General features: G+C 47.4%; 1 protein-coding gene across 2 annotated transcripts in view; it reads right to left on the bottom strand.

Moving 5' to 3' along the window:
* Positions 1 to 19,255, bottom strand: part of CLCN5 (chloride voltage-gated channel 5) — a 153,673-nt gene that overhangs the window by 61,625 nt on the left and 72,793 nt on the right. The gene's annotated exons all lie outside the window — the stretch shown is intronic.

Here is a 19,255-nt window from a genome sequence, read left to right as displayed (position 1 = left end):
AAAAAATGGGCAAAAGATCTGAACCTAACTAAAGAAAATATACGGATGGTAAATAAGCATATGAAAAGATGTTCAACATCAGGTTAAAATGGCTAAAATCCAAAATATTGACACCAAATGCTGAGGAGGATGTGGAGCAACAGGAACTCTCATTCATCGTTGGTGGGAATGCAAAATGGTACACTCACTTTGGAAGGCCTACAATTTCTTACAAAACTAAACATACTCTTACTATACAATTCAGCAGTCACTCTCCTTGGTATTTACCCAAATGATTTGAAAATTTACATCCACACAAAAACCTGCACACAGATGCTTATAGCAGCTTTACTCATAAATGCCAAAACTGGGAAAAACCAAGATGTTCTTCAGTAGGTGAATGAATAGACAAACCATAGTCCATCCAGACAATGGAATATTATTCAGTGATAAAAATAAATGAGCTATCAAGCCACGAAAAGATATGGAGGCATTCTAAAAGAAGTAAAAGAAGCCATTCTGAAAAGGCTACATACTGTACGATTCCAACTGTATGACATTCTGGAAAAGGCAAAACTGTGGAGATAGTAAAATGATCAGTGTTTGCCAGGGGTGTGGGAGGAGGGAGTAATGAACAGGCGAGCACGGAGGATTTTTAGGGCAATGAAGATACTCTGTATGATATTCTAATAGTGGATACATGTCATTATACATTTGTCCAAACCCATGGAATATAAAACACAAAGAGGGAACCCTAATATAAACTATGGACTCTAGTTAATAATAATGTATCAATATTGGCCCATCAATTGTAACAAGTATACTATATTAACTGCAAGATGTTAGTAATAGAGGAAACTGGGGTGGGGGGAGTATATGATAACTCTCTGTACTTTCTACTCAATTTTTCTGTAAACCTAAAACTGCTCAAAAAAAAAAGTCTATTAAGTTAAAAAAAATCAAAGGAGACTAAAAGGGCAGTTTACACATAAGGAAATGTTGACTCTTAAAAATCATCCTGTGGAACACAGAAATCTGTATTAAAGTTATTTAAGCCAATGGTTCTCCAAGCGCACCGTGCATCAGAATCCCCTGGAGGGCTTATTACACAGACTGCTGGGCCGCCTACCCGAGCCCACCCTGGATTTTCTGATTCCCTAAGTCTGAGGTGGGACCTGACCATTTGATTTTCTAACAAGGTCCCAGGGAATCCTGATGCTGCTGGCCCTGTGCATCAAGAAAGATGTAAAGTCTGAGAAAAATAAGAGCAAGGCCGAGCAGCCACCAAAATGGGGTTTTAGAGTACACAAGAAGTTACAGGGCACATATTAAACAAGTTGAGTCATTTTTTGCAGAGTATATTAGGCGAAGTTGGGAAAGAACAAGTCGCACCTATTTAAGAACTTGAGAAAGAAGATTGAAATGTTGTGTTTGTCTTTTTCTATCACACTCTTTCTCTCTCTGTGTCTCTCTCACCATCTGTAATACTGTATTGCTATGCTGACCTGAAATCATAAATCTGTAATGGGCAATGGGCAAAGGCACTAAGAAAGGTAGGAATGAATAGATCAGCCTAGCTGAAATGGAGAGTGCACTGGAGAATACTGCTAAGGCCACTGAAAAATGCTAGACTAAATCTGCATTCTCCATCCCCTCCCTCTTTTCTCTTAAAGATTGATCCCAGATAGCATAACTCATTGGACTATCCCTCATTTCCAGGAGACAAAACAGGCTGCTGATAAGCAACTCTGAACTCTGGCACAATACCCTCTGCCTCCCTCTACACCCAAACATGTACGTAGTCAAAAGGTGGATGGAGAACATAAGAAGAGTTTCTAAGAAACTCCTAAATGTGCCCACAAAGTCAAACATCCAATGCTGTCTATTACGTTCACCTCAGTTTTTCTAGCAACCAGCATAGTGGCTGGTGCATAGTAAATGCTCCCTAAATAATTGCTGGAAGAGTGACCAAATCTGAGGGAAGTGATGTAAAGCTGAACGGTCCTCCTACATGATCACAATGCACACTTTCCTTAGACCCAGGCATATAGATGACGGGTTCAGAAAGTCCAGCACCTACATGCAATGAATATGAGGAAGGGAGCCAATCAGAAGGCTCAGGTATGGGAACAGTGTGTGTACATACACGTGCAAGCACCTCCACCCACCTGCAATGACAAGGCCCGTCCCGACACACTACACGTGTACTTAACAGATAATGATGAAATCTACTCTTCCATATGCTTCCAATGGTCTGCTAAAAAGAAGATTCACCTTTCTGTGCACTGAGAGGGTGAAACACAAGGCTTATTTCCTTGCACATTGAGCATGCAGACACAATGATAATAAAGATGTTTATTCTCACACAAATCCCCTAGACAGTAAGGCCACTGCATCCCCCCCAGAAGCCACTCAATAAATATTTATCAAAGAAATAAATGAATGGGAGAGACAGGTAATCTAAGGGCACTCTGCACTTGTCCCTGTCAGGCAAGGCTCACCCTCTTAGAATCCTTGTACTGGGGCACTGCACTGAGAGTACTCGGGCCCAGGTACCAAGGACAGGAGAGACGGAGTAAATCCGAACATGCACCTGCATGCCCTAGGTGAACCAGACAGGGACACACAGACAGAGACAGAGAGAGATGGAAATAGACAGATAGTATGGTAACATAAAAATCTAGGCTGTTCTCATCTCCATACTGTGTGGTATGCATATAAGATGAGAAATAAGAAGGGTCCCCTGCCCTCATCCCCCACCCAATTCAAGAAGAGTCTGTGGTAGGCATCTTAAGGAAGCTCACAGTCCTGTCTGCAGGTCCTGGGAGATAAGGGACAGCTTAGGAGTGCAAACTCCTACACATCCTATAGGCAGGAAGCTTCTCCACAATTGTGCACACCTCTCCATCCTCAGAGGAGAGGGGGCGAGGGTGCCCTCCATGAGTTGGGGGAATATCAAGACTCACTCTTTGGCACTCCCAACATTCGTGCCCATCTGCACTGTGGATCTGAAGTTCGCTCTCCTAAAGGTGCTCACCAGAGGGCAAGTCCAGTGATTCCGCCTGTCTCATTCCTTACTGTATCCTTAACACTCAACACAGTGCCTGACACGTGGCAGAAACTCGGTACATATTCAGGAAGGCAAAAAGGGACACAGAACGCACCCAGTCCTGCCCTATGTAGGCAAAGCTCCATCTATTTGAAGCCCTGACTGGAGACAACACTTGAGATAGCGCTCACTTCTGGGCTGAAAGGGAGGGAAGGAGGGAGGGAGCGGGTGGGAAGGCCCTGGTCCCCGCCCGCCACCCGGGGTGCAGAAGGCAGGAAGGGAGTAAAAGGGAAGCTCACTCTCTAGCACTCTGCACATCTGAGCACATAGACATTATTTAATAGGACATTTCTTCTAGAACACTGGCAAGCCCACTAGACAGAGAGCCCCAAATCCCTGACTATTCTGTTTTCCTGTGCTTTCCCAATATCCACCAGTCACTCAAAAACTCTTACTGGGAAGGAAGAGGGGAGGGAAGGAGAGAAGGAGGGAAGGAGAGAAGGAGGGAGGGAAGGAAGGAGGGAGGGGTGATTTATAGACTGTCCTTCTTGGTGCAGTTCAGCCCACCCTCTCTGAATCCTTGCTCAGGTGCATTGCATCAAGACAGCACTAGCACCCAGATAGCAAGGATTAGAGAGGGGGAGCAGGGCAGAAGGCTCAAGCACCTGAGCGCTCAACACGGAGAAGGCCCTCTATTCCTAAGTCTGCACATTGTGTGCCCTGGGAGGGGGATTACTAAGAAGCCCCATTCCGCAGCTCACCCAAACTCAGCACATGCAGGATATTAGGTGGCACAGAAGTCCACTCACCTACACATAGCCTTTGAGACAAGGACCACATCAATCTTCTCAGCCCATTGCTCAGCCCAGTGTCAGCACACTTGCTCAATAAGTACTTGAGGAAGGGAGGGGGAGGGGAAAGGGAGGAGAGGTGATTCACAGGCGCTTTGTCCTTCCACCTGTAGAAAAGGGCCCCGCCTGGGGTCCTGGAGTAGGTGCTAGCGCTCACATCTGGGGCTCAAGGGAAGTGGGAGCAGAGCAGAAGGCTTGGAGCGTGCACACCACAGGCACATCTGTGTGAGGGGATACAGAGAAGCCCAGTCCCCGCACGCTGAGCCTGCGCATCCACAGGCACTGTCGTGAGAAAACCCACTGTCCCAGGGCCCTCTAGACAGTGAGGCTGGCGTCCCTGACCAGCTAGCTCACCGTGGCGCCCCCAAATAGCAGGAGCTCAGTAAATGTGTTAAATGGATGAAAAAAAAAAATGCACACACAAATAACTGACTAAAAGAGCATCAAGCACAGGAAAGCAAGTGCTGTACAGGCTTCATCCTACACGGAGACCAGGCTCCCCATCTTGCATCCTTGCGCAAGCTCACGGCACAAAGCCGGCACTCAGCCTAGGCTGTGAGGAGAGGGGAGCGGAAGTGAAAATCATGGTCCAGGCACACTCACACCATACGTGCTTTTGAGTGTGTGCACAACAAGGAAGTTCGAGCTTCTGCAGACAAGTGTAAATACTAACAAAGTCTCTCTCCTGCCTTTCAGTTTTGGGCAGAAATGTGTCTCTATTTAGGTGTGTCTGTGTGCATGTGCACGGGGGCACATGGGTATGCACGGCACAATGCGAGGCCTCAATTCCTGGCACACCCTGCGTGCCTGTGTTCTAGGCTTGGGGAAGTTCATTCACCACACACCTCCACCTGACAGGAAGTCCCGTAAAGAGAGAAGCTATCCCGTATTCAGCAGGATGCTCCCAGCCCAGTTCATGGAACATAGAAAGGGATCAATACACATGTAATGACTGGATTGTTCAGCAGAAGGTGCACGATGACGGGGCTCGCCCTCCTGTAATCCATGCACATAGGAGGTGCTTTGAGAATTCACAACTCCGATATGCAATGGGTATGGGAGAAGGAGCAGTTCGTTCTTCTGCACACTGTGTGTGTGTGTGTGTGTGTGTGTGTGTGTGTGTGTGTGTGTCTGGTGTTAAGTGCATACCCTGAAAAGTAATGATAAGGCTCTTCCCTGATAGAGCCTTGGCTGTGAGTTCACATAATCTCCTCTGCTTGCCAAGTGTGTGGCTCTAGTCATGAGCACATGTACCCTCTGCCACAGCTTGCGGGGACACAGCACTGGGCACGTACATGAGAAATGGGGAAACGTGTTCCCTTCCACCCTCTACGGGCTAAGTCACTCGGAGGCTGATTTGCTTGTCACTGCGTCCCCAGCACTTCCACTAAATCAGTGACTCTCAAACTTGAGCGAACATCAGAGTCAGTGGGAAGGCTTGTTAGAATGCAGATGGCTGTGGTCCATAGTTTAGTAGGTCAGGGGTGGGGCCCAGGAATTTGCATTTCTAACAGCTTCCCAGGTGATACTAATGCTGCTGGTCCAGTGACCATGCTTTGAGAGCCACCATTCTTAAAGATTTTTTTTTTGATGTGAATCATTTTTAAAGTCTTTATTGAATTTGTTAACAATACTGCTTCTGTTTTATGTTTTGGTTTTTTGGCCATGAGGCATGTGGGATCTTAGCTCCCCGACCAGGGATCGAACCTGCACCCCCTGCATTGGAAGGCGAAGTCTTAACCACTGGACCGCCAGGGAAGTCCCAAGAGCCACCACTCTACATGGACATGAAAGCAATGAAAGAATGGGACGGGTGATGTAAAGACTCTCTACTATTTTAAACATGGATGAGATTCACTTTCTATGAAATTTTGTACAAGGGCAATGGACTGGGACAGTATTTGTCTCCAAGTACCAAGAATGAGAGAGGGACCTGAATAGAAGGCTCAGGGTTCTTCAGACGTAGTCTATCACTCGTGTCTGTGTGTGTGTGTGTGTGTGTGTGTGTGTGTGTGTGTGTGTGCGTGTGTGTGCAGGTACAAGAAACATCACTCTCCTGCTCACAGGTGATTTTCCTATGATTGTGCGAAGATGACATGCCCTTTCTGCATATGCATGTGTGGGATAAGCAATAAATAAGGGCGACTTCCACCCAGGCTCTGGCTGTGGAAGAAGCGTGCAGAAAGCTCACTGTCTTGCACACTGGACACGGGCCAGAGCACACTGCCAGTGACACTTAGTATCCTGCACACTCCGTGGATGCAGCTCTGGGTACAGGGGACACACCTTCTGTGTTTCTATGCCTGAGTGCTCTGTGTGTGTGTGTGTTTACAGGGAAGGCTCACTTTTCTGCATCCAGTGTGTTCACATGTAATCGTACAGAAAGGGAAAGACAAGGCTCTCTCCTGCACACAGCAGCATGAATGGGAGCAGCAGTGAGAAGGCCTCCCTCACTGAGTCCCTATCTATGGGAGGGTAAGGAAAGCTGACGGGTCTGCACGCTGGGGTGGCAGTGGGAGGGCACAACAGGCTCCATCTCCTGCCCTTGCTGTAAGCGGGAGTCTCTGCACACAGGTCCACATCGCTGAGCATTTCTGGAGGCTGGGGTGTTGGGAAATCTCGCTCTGGCATATCCTGCACATGTTCGTGTCTGCAGAATGGGCAGCAGGGAACATAGGGATCTCCTTCATTCCTCTGAACCGTGGCCTGTTAGTGCACAGCATCCATGTGTCATAGTGTGTTTATTAGTCCCCCCACCAGAATCTAAGGGTAGCAAACATGTCCGTTTTGATCCCTGCTACATCCTCTGTGATGACATAGTAACTGGCATTTAGTAGACACTCAAAATATCTGCGGAAGGAAGGGAAAGAAGGAAGGAAAGTTGCTGCACAGGAGCTTTGTCCTTCTAAATGTAGACATGGCTCCTTCCTTTGGAGTCCTAAACAGGGGCAGTGACTCAAGACAGCATGGGCTCCTAGACTGAACGAGGGAGGGTGGTGCACCCAGCCGGGGCACATGTCCGTGTGTGTGCACCCAGTCGGGCCCTTCTCCTGCACACAGCACATTTATGTAGGACTGTACTGAGGCTTAGAAGATTCTCCTACACACATCTGGCCGCGACCAGGATGGGGGTGGGGGGTGGCCCTGTCAAGTCCCAGTGTGCAGCCCGCCCACCCTCAGGACGTGTGGGCATGATGAATGAAAAGGGGTCCATTCTCCAACCTGCAGGGAGGGACCAGACGCGGCTCATTCTCCCTGGGCCGGTTACCCAGCACAGCACCTGAGCTAGAGCAGGTACTCAGTAGGTAGTTGCAGAAAGGAGGGGAGGAGGAGACACAGAGGTGCTCTGTCTTATGCGAAGATGGTGCTCCCTCTCTCAGAATCCTTGCCCAGGTGCATTGCATTCAGAAAGCACTCTCACCCAGGTAGCAAGGATTAGAGAGGGGGAGCCAGAACAGAAGATTCCAGCACCTGCATGCCTTGCATGTGTGTTTAACAAGGAGCCTTATCGTTCTTGCCCAGTGCATTTATGTAGGATTGAACTAAAGTTAAGAGAAGGTTCTCCTACACAGATCAGTGTGAAAGCGGCAACGAGAAGTGTCATACTTGTCAGTATGTTGGGGGCTGGGGTAGATAAGTCCCTGACGTGGCCCACTCACCCTGGGTACATGCAGGGGTGATGGGTGATGACAAAGTCCACTCTCCTCCCTGGACTGTAAGATCCAGGAGGGCAGGGGCCAAGTCTGTCTTGTCCATCTTCTGTGTCCCGTGCCCAGCACAGTGCCTAATACATATTATTTGTAAAATGAAAGAATGAATGAGGGACAGACGGCAGGCAAGCATGCAGCAAGCAGCAGAGAGGTGATGTCCATATCCTCTGTCCCGCTCCACGCAGAGCAGGCTCGCCCTCAAGAATCTCTGCCCCGGTGCACCGCATTCAGAAAGCGCTCTCACCCATGGACAAAAGAGAAGAGGGGGGAACAGAGCAGAAAGTGCTGGTGCTGGCACCCTGTATGTGTGCAGATGTACACAGTTAACTCTCACGGTCCCATTCCCACAAAGTATCACTATGTGCATGTAACGGGATTGATCCCTTTCCCCAGCGTGTGCGTGTGTACTCATCTCCATGCACGAGGTCCCATGGCCATTCTCTCTCAGACAGAGCCTCTGAATACAGACCGTGAGCAGCATCTTTTGCAGATCGTACGTGAGAGTTTACGCGTGTCGGCTGTGTTTGGGGGTTAACAAGAAGGCTGGGATGATCTGGCGGGGGCACCAATGTACATGCACATGCTGTAGGACGGTACAGTAAAGGAGCTATTTTGCCCCCTTCCATTCCTCTGCTAAACTATAAGCTCAGGGAGGGCAACAACTGGTTGTGGGAGTCTTGTCACCCACTGTATGTTTCTCCGTTACAGTGTCTGAACGTAGGAAGCCAGAATAAAGAGAAAGCTCACGCCCTGACGTAGGTGTAAGCCTGCCCACAGGGAGTGATGCCCATTCTCCCACATGTGCCCTCCAGAGCGCCCAGGGACGAGGACTGTGGGCCAGTCCATCTTATTCACCAGTGAATCTCTAACACCCAGTGCAGCGCACCTCACAGCAAATGCAAATATTATAAAGGCGGTGGGACGGTGATATAGAGGTGCTCGGTCCTTCTCCATGCAGACCAGGCTCAGCCTCTTTGAATCCTTGAATAGGTGTGTTGCACTAGAGCAGCACTCACACCTAGGTTCCAAGGATTCGAGAGGGGGAGCAGACCAGAAGGCTCAGGCACCTGCAGAGAGAGAGAGAGAGAGAGAGAGAGAGAGAGAGAGAGAGAGAGAGAGAGAGAGTGTGTGTGTGTGTGTGTGTGTGTGTGTGTGTGTGTGTGTGTGTGTGTGTGTGTGTGTGTGTGTGTGTGGCTATGACAAAGAGTCTTGGTCTCATGTATATCCATTGATGAGTGACGGTATAGAGAGGCAGAGAATGTTCCATGTGAGATCAGAGAAGGTTCCTGATTTTGTGTACTTGTGGGTGACAGCAGCAATGAGAAGGCCACTCTGTGACCACCCACTCTCGGGGCAGGTAGGGGTAATGGCTGATGAGGAACTCCATTCTCCTCCCTCAACTGTAAGCAACATGAGGGTAGGAAAGCGGTGTGCCTTGTTGATGACTGTAGGCTCACTGCCCAGCTTAGTACCATGTATAGAGGAGGTGATCAATAAACACTGGTGGGATGGCTGGAAAGAGGCTGGAAAGGTGCTCTGTCCTGTATGAAGATGAAGCTCTCACTCTCAGAATCCTTGCCCAGGTGCATTGCATTCAGACAGCACTCTCACCCAGGTAGCAAGGATTAGAGAGGGGAACCAGAACAGAAGGCCCCGCGTGGACTTAACCAGAGGGCTCACTCTTCTTCACAGAAGCTGCTCACTTGTGGCACAGAAGTAAAGACAAGGTTCTGGAGCTTCACACTGAAGATGTCCAGTTGAACAGATATTTTGTCTGTTCTCTCAGATAACAACAACAAAACAACAACAAAGAAGTATAAACCCGTTGGGACAAAGAGACCAGGAGGAGAGGAGAGTCTGAGAGGAAATAGAAAACAAATGAGTATCACTGAGGCTCGTTATCCCCCAAATCCTTTGTGTGAATGTGTGACTACATACAGTCGAGCACAGCTGTTCTCAAACTCCAACATGCATCAGGATCACCTGGAAAGCTTGGTAATACACAGGTTATAGGGGTTTCTGACTCCATAGGCCTGGGGAAGGGCCCAAGAATTTGCATTTTTAACAGGTTCCCAGGAGCTGCTGCCACTGCTGGTGTCTGGGACTACAGTGGTGTGCTGGGAAAACCGTGGACTCAGGGTATTCACATTACCCTGGTTTGAATCCAAGCTCCACCACGAATGAGCTTAGAGAATCAACACTTTCTGAAAAATGGGGTCAATAAAGCCTACCTCCTAATGGTGCCAAGAAAATGAAATAGGATGACAAGTAAACGCAGAGTGGAGCGCAGCGCCTGTCACGCGGCTGTCGTCACTTGTACTTCTTACCCTCCACTTATATGTCTGTGTATTCGAATGAGTGTGCATTTTTAAGGGTGGGGGTCACACTCCTGCACGCAAGGGACACATGAGAGGGAAGAGGCCTGAATACCTGTGAGACTAAGTACCTGCAGGGGTGGGGGATGAACAGATTCATTCTCTTGAATTCCTTGCGTGTGCGTGAGTTGACGAGTCTGCCTTCTCCCTCAATCTCCCTTATCAACAAAGTTCACACCCCATCATATATGAAGAATATGAAGGAAAACATCAGAAGTTTCCTCTACTCTGCGTGCGTGTGTGTGTGTGAGGGGGGGGGGCACAGTGAGGAACCACTGCAACAAGAAGATGCACCCTGGCACCCTTGTGCAAACGCAGCATATAGGAATGGCGTTTAGAGAGCTCATTGTTCAACTGCAAGAACGGTGGAAGCAGAGGGCCTGTGCCTTTGTACTGGGGATGCATTATGCATGAAGTTCTGCATGCGGGCGTGGGGGGCGGGGGCAGCACATACGCCCACACACCAGAATGGGGCAGCTGAGGCTTGCCCTCCTGAAAACCCTGCATGTTGGAGGGCGTTTTAGAAAGCTCACCCTCCCAGGCAAGGGATGTGAGAAGCAGCAGGTGAGGAGGTTCACCCTCCTGAATGTCTCCCATGCATGTATGTAGCAGAGGAGAAGAAGCCAGAAAGTGAACTCTTTGAGTGAGAGTCCGTATGTGCCTGTGGTGAGGGGTGGGGAGGGAAGGGGTGGGGGAGAGAGAGAGAGAAAAATAGAGAAAAAATACAAGTGGATGAATGAGAATGGGGCATCTGCCCCTGTGAGTAGAAAACCAAAGGCACCAGTGTCTCCCGTCTCTGAAAGCTCACCTGCCTGTCTACGCTGGAAACTTGGCCATGTGTGGGCCTCCCGTCTATCTTGCCGGTGTGTATGAGCATGCTGGTATCTGTGTATCTGTGAACGTGAGAGCAAGCACTAACAAGCGAGTGCACCTTCATTCAATAACTTCTCAAGGGAAGAACCCTGAGACAGCTCCCTGCTCTTCCTGGGAAGTATGAGAGAGCAGGGTCAGGGCAGGAAGGTTCCATCCCTGCTCACCCCGCCAGTGGGACTCTGTGCGTGCAGGTCCACACCCCTACGTAGATGCCCGGCCGTCCTGGGGGTGAGGCAGGGTGCTTGGCGAGTGGAGACTAAAGAGTAAAAACTCATTCACTAGCACGTGTGCACACCTGCGCAGTGGGTACAAATGAGGTTCATCCTCCTTTATGTGCCCACTAGCCAGTATACTCAGGGGAATATGAGTGTCCTGTTTGCTGCTGGCTCCCTACAGCCAGCGGACTGTCTGGCACATAGTAGGAGGTAATGAAATAATGGCAGGCAGGAAGGAGAGAGAGGTGACATACCGGCATTCTGTGCTTCCATCTGCAGATTAAGCTCAGCCTGCTCTAAATTCCTGCCCAGGTGCATTGCGTGTAGAAAGCACTAGCAACCAGCTACCAAGGATTACAGAGAAGGAGCAAGTGAGAGGGCTCCCAAGGGTGGTGCGGGAAGAAGGACAGAAAAATCTCACTTTTCCCAGCCCCTTGAACACGTGAAGGCAGGCTTAACGGGAGTGAGGAATTTTATTCTGTGGCACAAGCTCACAGGACAGTAAGCCCAGGGCCCCTGATGCTTTGCTTAGATTCCCAAATCCAACAGATGTTCAAAAAGATCTGTGAAAGGAATGGGGAGAGGTGATAGATAGGCGCTGTTCTTCTCTGTGTAGAAGACACTCACCCTCTGAATCCTTGTTCAGGTACATTGCACCAAGACAGTACCTGCATCTGGGTATTAAGATTAGACAGGGGGGAACAGAGCAGAAAACTCAGGCACTCACACAAGCAGTGTCAGCACAGGTGCCCAACTGATACATGAAAAAGAGGAAAAAGAACACTTAATCTCTGACCCCTCTTTCTCTCATACCTCACATCCAATATATTGGTAAATCCAATTGGCCCTAACTTTAAAATAGATCCATATCTGACCAGTTTTCACCACCTTCACCACTACCACCAATACCACCATGTCTCCATCAATCTGTCACCTGAATTATTTCAATCGTTCTCCCTGTTTCTGCACTTGCTCCCTCTTATAGTCTGTTCACCACACAACAGTCAGCATGATACTTTTGAAACAAAGGCATGTAAAACCCCTGCTATCTGATTTTGAATTGGAAGTGTAAGAATGATCTCATGTTTTTGTTTTTGTTTTTGGCCGTACCACGTGGCTTACAGGATCTTAGTTCCCTGACCAGGAACTGAATCCGCACCCTCAGCAGTGAAAGCACGGAGTCCTAACCACTGGACGGCCAGGGAACTCCCTGATCTCATGTTTTATCTAGAAACAAGACAAAGCAACAACGACAAAAACTTTTTTTTGTTCTGGTCATTAAAGAAGCCTGAAAACAATGACCAATCCAGAGGCAATGAGCACCCCTAGGGCCTAGAATGTGGTCTCCAAATACCACGTCTAATAAAAGGAACCAAGGCTTACTGAAGACATGGCAGATTCCAGGTCTGGGGAAGGAGATGTCTGAGATAAGCCTGGAACAAGTTTTCAATCCAGAAAGCAGAGAAGCTATTGAATCAATACTGGGGCCATGTCAAAAGAACTCAGGAACCAAGTTGAAGGTCTCCTGGCTAAACATGGGACATTTGAGCTTTACTGAGGACAAGAACTGCAATGGAAAGATCAAATATATTTAAATCCATGAGTTTATCATAATAATTTTTTTAAAGATTCTCTTTGGAGTAAGCTAGTGAGGCAACTCATTATTTTGAGTACTGATAAAGAAAATCAAGCATTTATCCTGCCTTTTCTATAAAAACTGTACCACTGGGTAATCAAACAGTAGTTGAGGGGAAGTTTTTCTTTACAGAAGTATTCCAGCTAATAAATGAAGAGAGAATATATCATCATTTTGCAAACCTAATGAAATAATGGCTCTAGGAATTGAGCATCAATGGCAACTAACATCACAAAAGGAGGGACAACCAATCATTATGTGCCTCTTGATAGACGTACTTCTGTCCCCTTCCCCAAAATTAAGCCTGAATCTGATCAGGCTTCTAGATACAACTATCAATTTATAGGAAACACAAACAGGGAAAAGCAACATGTAAACTACACCACAGGGATGCAATCAGAAAAATCCAGCCTGTGGGAAACTGCAGGACGAATAGCCCACTTTCTTCCAACAAATAAATTACAATCAGAGAAAAAAGATAGATGGTGGGAAAAGGTATAATTCAGAGACTTCAGATACCTATCAACCAAATGCAATGTATGGACTTTATTTGGATCCTAATTTTTTTTTTTTTTTTTTTTTTTTGCCACTCCGCGCAGCTTGTGGGATCTTAGTGCCCCAACCAGGGATCGAACCCAGGCCCTTGGCAGTGACAGTGCGGAGTTCCAACCACTGGACCACCAGGGAATTCCCTGGATCCTAATTTATGATATTCTTGAGAAAACTAGAAATTTGAACAATGAGTATTTGATGATATTAAGAACTTATTAACTATTATTGTGTGATAATGGTATTATGGTTATGATTTTTTAAACAAGAGTTCTCATCTTCCAGAGATACATACTAATCATCAGCTTTCCATTTCCGCCATCAGATCTTACTACTTCCCATGCCACAATGGCCTCTTTGTTGTTCCTAGAACACAGTAGCCCTCTCTCTTTTTTTTTTTTTAATTTTTACTAGAGTATAGTTGATTTACAATGTTGTGTTACTTTCTGCTGTACAGCAAAGTGAATCAGTTATACATATACATATATCCACTCTTTTTTAGATTCTTTTCCCATATAGGTCATTACAGAGTCTTGAGTAGAGTTCCCTGTGCTATACAGTAGGTCCTTATTGGTTATCTATTTTATATATAGTAGTGTATATATGTCAATCCTAATCTCCCAATTTATCCCTCCCCCTCCCTTACACCCTGGTAACCATAAGTTTGTTTTCTACATCTGTGATTCTATTTCTGTTTTGTAGATAAGTTCATTTGTACCATTTTACTAGATGCCATATATAAGCGATATTATATGAGATTTGTCCTTCTCAGTCTGACTTACTTCACTCAGTATAACAGTCTCTTGGTCCATCCATGTTGCTGCATATGGCATTATTTCGTTTGGCACTTATCACTAATTGACACACTATGCGTTTTCCTTGCTCACTTTGTTCACTGCCTGTCTCCCTCCGACTAGGGAAGGAATTCTTTTCTTTCCATCACTGATGTTTCCCTTGTGCGTAGGAGACTGCCCGATACATACTAGATGTTCAATAAATATTTGTTGAACGAATGAATGAATGGCTCACTGAATAAGCTGCAAATCCTGCATCTGGGAAGAGAATAGAGAAGGCTCACACTATGATTCATGTCTATGGAAATGCCTAAGAAAACAGACCTTCACACGCCCTCTTGTGCAAATAAATGTGCATTGGGGAAGGCATGGGATAGTGAGGGAACCCCACTTCCTGCACCCTATATGGATGTGTGCGTGTATGCACACTTCCATATGTGTTAAGGAACAGATACTTCTTAATTTCCCTCACACCTTGGGTTTGTGAGAATGAGCTAGAAGGCTCCCTTTCCATCACACCCCATGTATGGGAATCCTGAAAAGGCTCTCTCTCCTCCCCGCTAGGCGCTGACAAGGAAGGAACAGGTCAAAAGACTCACCCTCCTTCTAAGTTGTCCTCATCCCTGAGTATGAGGACCTGCACTTTGTACAAGATAAAGGTAAGAGAAAACTCCCTCTCCTGCAAGATCTACGTATGACTGAGATGGGAGAAAGGACATAGGGCAGAGGGTCGTCCTCCTTCCCACTGCTGGTGGACATGTCCGTCTTTTCTGAAGGTGTGTGTATGTGTATGCGTAAAGGCACAAGAGAGCAAGGAAAGCCAAGGCTCACCATCCTGCAAACCCTGCATGTGGGAGGGGTTTTCAGAAAGCTCACCCTCCACCATGCAAGGGATGTGAGAGAGGGAGCAGGGAAAGGCTCACTCTCTTGGCACAAGGTGTGGGTACCCTCTAGAAAGTGAGATACAGCAGCCTGGGGGTTGCCCATGGGCAGCAAAGGAGCGAGGGAGGAGTGCTGGGGGGGTAAGCCAGGAGGGGCACACGTGGAGCGGGACAGCCATGGTGGGGGTTGGTGTAGCGCACACACAGCTTAGGAGGGAGGGGTACATCAAGACCCGGATCACCTACAGTGTCTATGTGTTTGTGCTCATGTTTGTGCACTGCAGAGGGAGGAGAAGGCTGGCCCTCCTGCAAGCCTTGGGTGTGGGAGGGTAGTTAAGATGCCAACGGTCCTACACTCAAGGCATGTAAGAGAGAAAGCAAGTCAGGAGATTCGCTCTCCTGTACACTGTGTGTGTGTGTGTGTGTGTGTGTGTGTGTGTGTGTGTGTGCCCCAGATACTTTGGACAGGTATGTATGTGACTGTGCCCCATATATAAAATGTGTTTCCCATTTTAACGAGTGTGTGTGTCTGTGTGTCCATGCACAATATGTACCTTCAAGAATGTTCACTATTGCCTATTTTTTCCATTTTCCTTCTTTCTTTCTCTTTCTTTTTATTCCAAACACCAATATGGTATTTATTATTTAGAGGGCACTGTTCCAAGTGCTTTTCATATATTAACTCATTATATCCCCATAAAATATCTACAAGGTAATCATCACTCTATTTTATGTATGAAACAACACTGGACCGTTCAGAGAGGACACGTGATAAGAAAGCTCAGAATATTAGATGCTGTTGTTTAGAAAGAGGCCCCACAAAGGCGGTGCAACCTGCTAACAATTGCATGCATATGAGGGAGTGAGATGGCAGGAATCCTAGGCTGTGCAAGGCATAGGCGAGCGTCTCATTCCCCTTGTGCTGCATGGAGGGAAGGACGTGTGAGTGTGAGAAAATGAGGTGGAGGAGATCTGTGTTCCGTGTGTGCTGTATGCAACAGGGAGGCTCATTCTCCTGCTTATAGTAGGTGTTAAAGTCCACAACCCTACACACATGGCATGAAAAATGATAGGGTCTGGGTGTGGGAAAACAAAGCACAAGAGTGTCAGAGGGAGAGGCAAGGTGATCAATTTGCTAAGAAGGTTCCCTTTGGTGCCAGATCATAAGAGGGAGATTCAAAAAGTACAGCTTTTGGGACTTCCCTGGTGGGGCAGTGGTTAAGAATCCACCTGCCAATGGAGGGGACACGGGTTCAAGTCCTGGTCCGGGAAGATCCCATATGACACGGAGCAAGTAAGCCCATGCACCACAACTACTGAGCCCACGCTCTAGAGCCCGCAAGCCACAACTACTGAGCCCGCATGCCACAACTACTGAAGCCCATGTACCTAGAGCCCGTGCTCCACAACAAGAGAAGCCACCGCAATGAGAAGCCCATGCACCGCACCGAAGAGGAGCCCCCGCTCGCCGCAACTAGAGAAAGCCCGCGCGCAGCAACGAAGACCCAACACAGCCCAAAAAAATAATTAATTAATTATTTTTTTTTAAAGTACCGCTTTCTGCAGGCAAAGGATGTGAGATGGAAAGAGAACAGAAGAAAAGCCTTATTTACTGGCATAAGAGCAAGGTAAGCCAAGGTTCCCTCTCCTGCATATCATCAGTGATTTCAGAAAGCTCACCCTCCACCAGGCAAAAGATGCAAGCAAAGGAGGTGAGATGATTCACTCTCCTGAATACCTGTATGTATGTATGTGTGTGTGTACATGCCCCAAACAAGATGCAGAAAGAATGTGGAGTGCCTAAGCCATGGGTAGGCAGGTAGAAAAGCAAAGCCAGGGCCTGGGTCAAATAAGGTGGCTCATTTTCCTGCAGGCCTGTGTCCCTGCACTATGCATGTGTGGTGGTAGCTGGAAGGCAGGGGAGGGGCTGCAATAAGCCTCCCTTTTGCTCAAACTGCATACGGGGGCAGGGTCAGAGGAAAGCTGAGTGTGGGAAAAGGGAACAGTGAGAGGAAAAAGATAGAACCAGACAAAGTGGGGGAGGGGGAGGGGGAGGGATGAAGGAGGGGGAGAAAGGGAGAGAGGCCCAGCCTGGAAATATCAATATGGAACTCATCCACATAGGATGGTGTTAAGAACCACAGGACAACATGAGAACTGCTGAGGACTAATGAGAAGTAGAAAGAAGTCATCCGAGGACTAAACCCTGTGTCTCTCTAAGGTTTAGTATTCAGGAAGAAGAAGAGGAGCCATCAAAAGAGACTGAGAAAGAGAGGCTGCTGAGGTAAGAGGACAATAAACTGAGAGACAATGGAGTCCTGCAAACCAGAGAGAGGCAATGAGCAACTGTGTGTGGATCTGTCAAAAAAGATGACGAGATTGTCCAATGAACTGGGGGGTGCAAAAGGCATCAGGGACCTTGACAAGAGTAATTTTAGTGGTGTGGTGAGGATTAAAGCCTTAATTGGAGGGCGCTCAAGAGACAATGGGAGAAGCATAAATGGAGTTAGCTCCTTGAAGGAGTTTTTCTGTAAAGTGGAACAACAAAATGGGGAGAAACTGGAGGAGCTTTTAGGGTCAAGGAAGGAGGTAGTGCCTTTTAGTTCTTTAATGTTTTTCAATTTAAGTTTTTTCAGTTTTTAATATATATATTGTGGAAATTGAGACAACAAGAGGAAAAGTCGCTTGTCCAGGATCACGAAGCTGGTAAGGGATCATACCAGGATTCCACCACAGGTAATCTGACTGCCGAGACAGCACACCCAACCACCAAACCCCAAGCTGTGTGTGCCCATGCGCGTACGAGAACCACACGTAATAAGGACTCACTTTCTGTGCCTCCTGGGCACACACGTATGGGAGAGGGAGCGGGGAAGTAGAAGGGAGAAAGATGAAGGATGTATCCTAAGAAGGCTCAAGCTGCTGTCATAGATGTGTGGGGGTGGGCACAGAGAAAGGAGTAATAGGGAGACTGACACTGTAGCACAAGCAATGCGTGCATTGGGAGGCTGTAAAAACAAGGTTAATTTTGTCAGTTTAAGCCATGCATGGGGTGGGAGGTGGGCAGCACTAGAAGGCCCCCAGTCCTACAACGCTGGATGAAATGAGACAGCTCATGTGTCTCTCTTATACGCAGACTACGCACGTGTGCATGTGAAAGAAAGAAAGAGGACTGCGGGATAAGAGAGAGAGGCTAGTGGGACGGGGGTGGGAAAACACACACCAACAGACAGGACACGTAAGAGAGAGAATACCTTGTCAGCAGGGTCACTCGGTGTGTCTGTGTGTGTTTGGGTAAGCATGCTTAAAGAAAAAACAAGCTCACAGTTCTGCATGCTCAAGGTAGAAAAGATGGGACAATTCAAGAGGCTTGCACTCTTGCATTGACAGTTGGGGGGGCTGAGGGGGAAGAAGAGGCAGAGATGGGACAGGTAGAAGAAGAATGCTTACTGATGAATCTTATAAAAATTTAAAACAGAAATATTCACACTATTTTTGTGATGTAAATACTTATCATTTGAACAAAGTTCCAAAACCTTTGAAACAACTAAAAGATAAAGGGCTTTTAATGTATAGACTAAGCAAGCAGACTTATCAGCTGTAGGATGATTCTCATATTCTTTTCCTTACGTGTCAGTTGCTCGACAACGCTAACTATAGTGTAAAGAGCCCAATGTATATTCACCTTGACGCTTTTTCTTTAGTCTTCAATCTTGTTGGCCAACAGATGAAAGCTTAGAAGTTCCATGCCATCCTTGAAGGATAAACTCCAGTTCCTGATCCTTTCGTTTTCCCCACTAAGTTAAGAGGGGCAGATAGTTTTTATTCTTCCACACACTCCACCGTCCAACACAAATACTAACAGGCAGAAGGATTCTTCTCCCTCGCTTCGTGTGTGTGTGTCTGTGTACACATCTGAATACATATGTGCCTGTGAGTCTGAGGCAATTTTTTTTTTAAGTTCACTGCTGTTTACAAAGCATGCTTGTAAGAAGAGAACTTTAAGGCATGCTGGGTGTAAGAGACAGGGCACAGCTCAGAAAGCATGTATACCTATAAAGCTTGTGTGTGGGAGGGGACCTGAGGCAGCTCACACCCAACATGTGAGGCAGCAGAGCCCAAACAGGTCAGGAGGCTGCTGCTTCTCACAGACAAGAGGACACGGACCGACACAGGTACAGGGAGGCGGGGGGTGGTGGTGGTGGGAGTAATCAGGACCCTCGTCCTCTCACCCACCAGTGTGCATTACCTCTGTGTGTATATTGGGGCAGGGAGGGTGTCACTGTAATAAAGCTCAGTCCTGTGCAGCGTGCCTATGAGAAGGGCATGAAGAAATCTCCGTC

This window comes from Balaenoptera ricei, chromosome X (genome assembly GCF_028023285.1).
Source record: "Balaenoptera ricei isolate mBalRic1 chromosome X, mBalRic1.hap2, whole genome shotgun sequence".
NCBI classification, from domain to species: domain Eukaryota; kingdom Metazoa; phylum Chordata; class Mammalia; order Artiodactyla; family Balaenopteridae; genus Balaenoptera; species Balaenoptera ricei.
Note: the sequence above shows the minus strand (reverse complement) of the source record. Positions and strands in the feature narration are given on the sequence as shown.